This window comes from Rattus rattus, chromosome 14 (assembly GCF_011064425.1).
Source record: "Rattus rattus isolate New Zealand chromosome 14, Rrattus_CSIRO_v1, whole genome shotgun sequence".
In the NCBI taxonomy this organism is placed as follows: domain Eukaryota; kingdom Metazoa; phylum Chordata; class Mammalia; order Rodentia; family Muridae; genus Rattus; species Rattus rattus.
The window spans coordinates 31,215,849-31,223,079 of NC_046167.1; the positions used below are offsets into that span (position 1 = coordinate 31,215,849).

Here is a 7,231-nt window from a genome sequence, read left to right on the forward strand (position 1 = left end):
ATGCTTTGTACAAGATGGGACAGAATCCGAGTGCCTTCTCTTCAGTTGATTTGACTAAACCCACACAATGCACTTTGCATTTTTTCTAATGGTTTGATAGTAAAATATGAAAGGAAGTCACATTTAAACAAGAAAGTTTTTTGTTTCTTTGCATACCAATTTGAAAGACTGAAAAAATTAGCAAAATGCAGATTATATGAGGATGTATGAGGATGTAGAGAAATAGTCCCTCTTGTAGGTTGGTGGTCAAATAGTCCAAATATTTTGAATAATTAAGAATATCTAAAAAAAAAAAAAAACCTGGTGCTTCCCCTTTGATTTAGCAACCTCACTTCTAGGAATGAATCCTACAGATGTAATTGTACAATTGTACAATTTATTCCCCAAAAGACTCTTCACTACAGCATTGTACTTTTTATTTTTTTTTCTTTTTTCGGAGCTGGGGACCGAACCCAGGGCCTTGCGCTTGCTAAGCAAGCGCTCTACCACTGAGCTAAATCCCCATCCCCAACATTGTACTTTTTTAAAAAATAGATTGTAACTTGAATGTCCATTAATAAGGAATGGGATATAAAATATGAAATTGAAATTGAAAAGAACTATTTAAAAATAAAGTAAACTTGTGTATGTTTAAATAAAATACAATATAATTTGTTACTAAATATATACTAGTTAGTATTACTGTATAATATATATGTGTGTGTGTGTATTAGAGTAAACTTAGGGTTCATATAATAGTGCTTACATATATAAATGTGTAGAAATATGAATATGGATTTTCATTGTTGGTATTCATTGAAAATTCTGAAAGGATGTGTAAGAAACTATTTGTGGTGGTTATCTTTTGGGTGTTTGGTGGTATGCTTATTGGTTTTATCAGCTTGACACAAACCTAGACATATCTGGGAAGAAGGAATCTCACTTGAGGCTTTGCTTCTATCAAATAGAGGGGCATTTTCTTGACTGATGACTGCTGCGAGACAGCCCAGCCCACTGTGGGTGGTGCCATCCCTAGGCAGGTGGTCTGGGTGTGTGAGAAAGTACACCAAGAAAGCCTCAAGGAGCGAGATCTATGATATCTGCTTTAGTTCCTGCCTCTGAGTTCCTGTCTTGAGTTCCTACCCTGGCTTTCCTCAATAAAAGACTGTGATCTGAAAGCTGACACAAAGCATTTTCTTCCCTGGTGTTGTATACAACAATAAAAACCTAAGACAGGCACTGTTTTACTCTCATTTCTGTTGCAATGACAAATACCCTGACAAAATGAAATTTGGGGAAGAAAAGGTTCTTGGCTTATAATTCTAAGTTATAGTCCATCATTTGGGGAAATCAAGGCAGGAACTCAAAGATTTATTTCCATCACATTGACTGTCAAGAACAAAAAAACAAACAAATTGATCCTTGTTTGTTTGCTCTCATCTAGTTTTCCCCTTCTCCATAGAGTTCAGGGCCCCCTACCTAAGGAATGGTGCTGTCCTCAGTGGATGGGTCCTCCTACATCAAAATCAATCAAGATAATGCCCTGTAGATATAAACACAGGCCAACCCGCAATAGACAGTTCTTCAGTTGATTCTAGGTTGGGTCAGGTTGACTATTAAACCAAGCTGTCACAGGTGGCATAAGCCATACCAATTTATATTTTTTATCTTTTTTTATTTTTTTTATCTTCTCTTTTATTTGAAGGTTTTACATGCTCATATATTACATTAGCAATTTTTTGGAGGCAAGGTTGCCTTATATAACTCAGCCTGGCCTCAAATGCAGGGTCCTCTTGTTTCAGCCATGCAAGTGCAGGGGTTAAAAGTATGTGTAACAATGGCTGACTGGTATTTGTAACTTTTTAAGGTTTTTTTTTGTTATTTTTCAATTATATATATGGGTGTTTTGTGTGAATGTGTACATCTGAGTGGAGTTTTCCTGAAAAGGCAGGAGTGCATCAATTGTCCCTGGAGCTGGAATTATACGCAGTTGTAAGCCACTCTATATGTCTGCTGTGAACCAAACTCAGATCCTCTGCAAGAACAGCATAGACTCTTATCTTCTTAACTGCTGAGCCATCTCTTCAGTCTCCATATTCAAAAAATTTAAATTAGCTTCCATTTCTTTAGGAATACAAGCCCCTCAGCTCTGGCACCGTAGCCATCATGAATGACACAGTAACCATCCGGACTAGGAAGTTCATTACAAACCGTCTGCTTCAGAGGAAACAGATGCTCACTGATACCATTCATCCTGGGAAGGCCACAGTACCAAAGACAGAGATTCAGGAAAAGCTGGCCAAGATGTACAATACCACATCAGACGCCATCTTTGTATTTGGATTCAGAACCCACTTCATGGTGACAAAACAACTGACTTTGACATGATCTATGATTCTTTAGATTATGCAAAGAAGAATGAGCCTAAACATAGACTTGCAGGACATGGCCTTTATGAGAAGAAAAAGTCCTCCTGCAAACAGCGAAAGGAACGCAAGAACAGAATGAAGAAGTTCAGGGAGACTGCGAAGGCCAATGTTGATGCTGGCAAAAAGTGAGTGGAAACTGGGCACAGCCAAAGGAGTAGCTCTGAGGTGAGTTGATGTTCTGCTGTGATATACAGACTTCTGAGAGGATAAAATAAACTAAAAAGCTTCTATGACAAAAAGAAATATCAGCGCCAATGATAAAACAAATCCTGACTTCTTGAGCCATTAAAAATAGAATAATCCCCCAAGATTAGAAGGATATGGCAAAAGCAATATTAGAGTCTGTGTCACATTTATAATGGTTCTCATGGCGGAGAGATACCACAACAAAATATAACCAGGGGTAGAGAGATTTCCAAAGATCAGCTGGTTGTGAAGGTCTCTTTACTGAGACAGAGATACAGGCTATAGAAAAAACTTTGACATTGTGTCGATCGACATCCTTAAATGTCTGGGACAAAGTCACAGATCAGGGGAAAGAACTGAACCATTTCCCCAAGTCATATAATGTCCAAAGGATACCTTCCCTGACTTTTTGCAAAGGCTTATCTCAGCTGTAGAAAGGAGTGTATTGAATCCAACAGCAAGAAAGGTACTAATCTAGTCTTTAGCCTTTGAAAATGTGGATGCTGAATGCAAAGAAGTAATCAGACCATTGAGGGCAAGGGTAATATCAATAAATGAGTGGATTACATATAGGGCTGATGTTAGACCTCATTTGCCTGATATGACCTTAATAGGAGAAGCTGCTACGAGAGGCCTTGAGATGACCCAAAATTTCAAGTGTTTTAATTGTGGTAAGCAGGGTCATCTCAGAAATAACTGCAGAAAAAAACAAATTAATCCCCTAAGGGGGCCTATGCCTTCTAGAATATGTTAGAGATGTGACAAAAGCCAACATAGGGAATATAGAGCAACAAGAGACAAATGGGACAACACCTTACCAAAAAACTGCTCTAAATGCTGTTATGAGACCAGATAACGGGACTGAGACAAATTCTATAGACAATTCAAAATGGGGGGGGCATCAAAAAAACTCCCAGAGATAAATTACACAATGTTTTATTTACCTTAAATTTTTAAAATGCTAATGAACAAAACACTACAGTTGCTGAAAGACATTGGATTGTGGGGGGGGGGACTACTGAACTAAACCAACCTGTTTATATTAAGGATATTCTGACATCAGAATGGAAATAAAGAAATGTGTTACACTGGGGGAGGGGTTATACATATATTTCTTGAGGGAAAGAAAAACTATAAGTTCCTTCCAAGTTAATAAAAATCAGACATGACAAAGGGAAACCTCCTGAAGACCTTGGCGATGGAGAAGAAAAGGGAAACTTAACACAATCAACAAAATAGATGATGTATATGTAGTGATGTTTATGTCTCTGAATATGGAGACAGCTCTGGAACTAGCTGAGACTAAAATGTCTACTCACAGCCAATAACACTTATTGGGTACAAAATTCTCATGACTTGATATTACATACCATTCTTTAAGATGGCATGAGTAGAAATTTATATTGTAGTTTGATCATGTGATCAAACTAACCTCTGAAGAAAGGCGTTCATCTTTCTTTATTGATCTTCATTAACCAATCTGTGCACGCTGCACACTCCATGTAAATGTCTTTATGTTGCTTGTAAGTTTTGTATATGACAAGATGAAAGAAGAAAAGAGATCCCTGACAAGATTCACACTTCGAGATGCTGAGATTTCGGGACCTTCCATTCCTGTTCCTTGTTTGATTCTACCTCAACTACATTGAAGCTGCTTCTTTTAAAGACTTGCGTCCAGGTCTTTTCCAGAACAGCTAGCTCACCTATCCAGCCTTTCAGACTGTCATAATCAAGACATCAGCTAAGCAATGAACTTTCTCAACACATAGAAACTGAAAGACAAATTATGCCAACTAGTCCTCCTTTGACAAAGCCAACTTTCCTTGGGCCTCCAGAAGGGAATTCTTTGTCCCAATTAATTAGAAGTAGACACAAAAAGGATCATAATCCCAATCCCTTTTGCTGTGGTGGATGGTTCTAGTTATTTTATGAATTATAGATACATTGTCATTTTAAGGAAAACTTTACAAATATGGTAGCTATGGACAGGGAGAAAACTAGAGAGCTTTGATTCAGAGAGTTCTACCTTTCCTTTTGTTTTCTCTATCCTTCCTTCTTAGGTAAAGGAAAAGGGGTGGAAGAGAAAAAAGGAGGTATAATACCATGAAGATTACAGGAATAGACAAATAGGGATAGATTATTAAATTTACTATAAAACCAAACTTTACATAGCTATATCTTACATTGGTAGAGATCTTTATAATTGATAGAAAGTTAAAGTTATAATTTCTTACATTGTTACAGAATTTATTTTAGTACAGATTTAAGGTTTTCATTGGTATGAATTTCTTATATTGATACAAAAAGTGGGATTCATATTGTTACTCTTAGATAGACGTTGTGCCTATACAACACATAGAAGAATAAAAAGCCTAGACCCAGTCCTTCTATTACTACTATTACAAACTCTTTTTAGATGATTAAACACTGTGAGTTAAGGGCCAGATAACAAACCCATGGTTCTAAGTTAATTACTATGTTTTCAAGGTATTTCAATTAGAAATGGCTGATAGTAGTCAAAGCTTAACAGTTAGATATACTTTGCAGAGATAGTAATCTTCAAAGACATCAAAAGTCCACAAAATATGACATTTAAGGCCATTTAATTACTAAAGATCATTTCACTAGAGGCTAAATGTATGCTCCTGACAGCACCCCTTTCTTAGTTCAAAGAAAAAACTGAAAATCAGTAGAGTTGCTCCAGTTATATTGAGATAGCCACTAGGCAAGAATTGACTCAATTCATCTATAGACAAAAATACTGTCCAGGAAAAGGACACACTATGCAGAATAGTTGACTGACAGCTCTGCCAATTCAGGGTAAGCAGTCCTTTATAATCCTGCTCCACAAAGGTCTGTCAGATGATCCTGGGCCAGAAGACTAAAAACTAATGTTCCAACATTTTGAGGAATGAAAGACTATCCAGGTAGTCAACTGCCTCTACAAATTGGTTAAGCTTTGGAAGCAATGCTTTGTGCTTCCTATAGTTTCAGGTAATATTTAAGTTGTTCCCAGATTTCTGACAGAGTTGAAGACTGATTGTAGTCTCAGAGCCAATTCAAGCTGTTTAGTATTGAGAGAGATGACATAGATTTGAGAGGATGATCTTCAGATGGTATACAAGCTAAAACCAGGACATAATTCAGGTATAGAATTATAAGCCTTTTAAGTTAGAATAGATAGTAGAGTGCTTTATTTAAATTGACAGACTTGATGGACTAGGTGTTAAATATATCTTATACTTTATAAATTACATAATGGTAATAGTTGTGTTCAGTTTATATCTGAAAGAAAAGAGCCTTTTAATTGGACAAAAGAGTGAAATGTTGTGTATTACCCTGGTGCTGCTTGTTTTTGATGTTAATTCTGCTTTCTCAAGAGAGGCTGCCTCAACTAGGAGTGGATCATGTACTCAGGTGATTTCGTGTGAACCTTCTCCCCATTGTAACTGTCAAATAAAGGCTTGAGCCTGTGATTGGGCAGTGGGAGGGAAAGGCTTTAGAGATATGGAAGAGAGGAAGGAGGAGGGGCAGAGGAAGGACAAGGAGACAGAGGAAGACTAAGGAAGAGGAGGTGGAAAGAAGATAAAACAGAACCACATGACCCAGAGAAGTCACAAATAACAAGGGATCTACTAGCTGAGGAATAGAGTACTGTAGTGGTAAATCGCCCAATCTAGGCATGCAGCTTGTAAATATTGTAACTGAGTTGTATGTTCTTTACATGGACTTACTAGGGTTAGAGATTTACTACAACAGTGGGGAAGATGTTTTCATGGATAGAGTGCTTGCTACATGGTACAAATTCAAGACTCCGAGTTTGGTCCTCAGCATCCATGTTAAAAACTAGGCATGGCAATGTGCCCACATAATTTCAGTCCTGGGGAGACATAGTTGAGAGGATCCTTGGAGCTCTCCAGTCAGATGGTCTGAATCAGTAAGCCTCTGGTTCAATGAAAGCCCATGACTCAAATAAGATAAGGAGTAACTAAAGAAGACAACCTTTGTCAACTTCTGATTGCACCCTCATGTACCTGCACATGTGTACATACACACACATGCACACGTACAGCATATGCACCCACACATGCACATACACAAACACACACACACACACACACACACACAAAGAGAGAGAGAGAGAGAGAGAGAGAGAGAGAGAGAGAGAGAGAGAGAGAGAGAGAGAGAGCAAATCATCATGGTTCCCCAAGGCTGGAGAAACCTGTTGAAAAGCTGTAAGATTGTAAGATGACACTGGCCATAGTATCCACAAGGCTGCTTCTGAGTGTCCTTAAAAGTCCTGCCAATTTGTATTGCTTGCAGGAAATTTCACTAATAATTTGTCGGTCTGGATTTCCACAGAATTCCTTAGGTGCCAAGTGCATCTGACCTGCAGTGTGGTCTGGCAGGGTCTTAGCTCAGCTCCTGGCAACATCGGTAGTTGGTGATAGAAGGTAGTTGGTAGTAGTTCGTGCTTTGCCTTCTGAAGGGCAAGGAACCTTAACATCTGGAGTTGCTAGCCCCCAGTGGTGTGCCGTGCTCCTTGGAGACTAATAGCAGAGAGCAATGTGGCAAACGGAGGAACTCTCTTGATTTTCTGTGTGAGTTGACCATATCTGGGTTGCATGGCCTGGATG

At 38.3% G+C, this 7,231-nt stretch overlaps 1 pseudogene; it reads left to right on the top strand.

The window, feature by feature from the left end:
* The first annotated feature begins 2,145 nt into the window (after positions 1 to 2,145).
* Positions 2,146 to 2,537, top strand: LOC116883849 (annotated as a pseudogene).
* Positions 2,538 to 7,231: the final 4,694 nt, after the last annotated feature.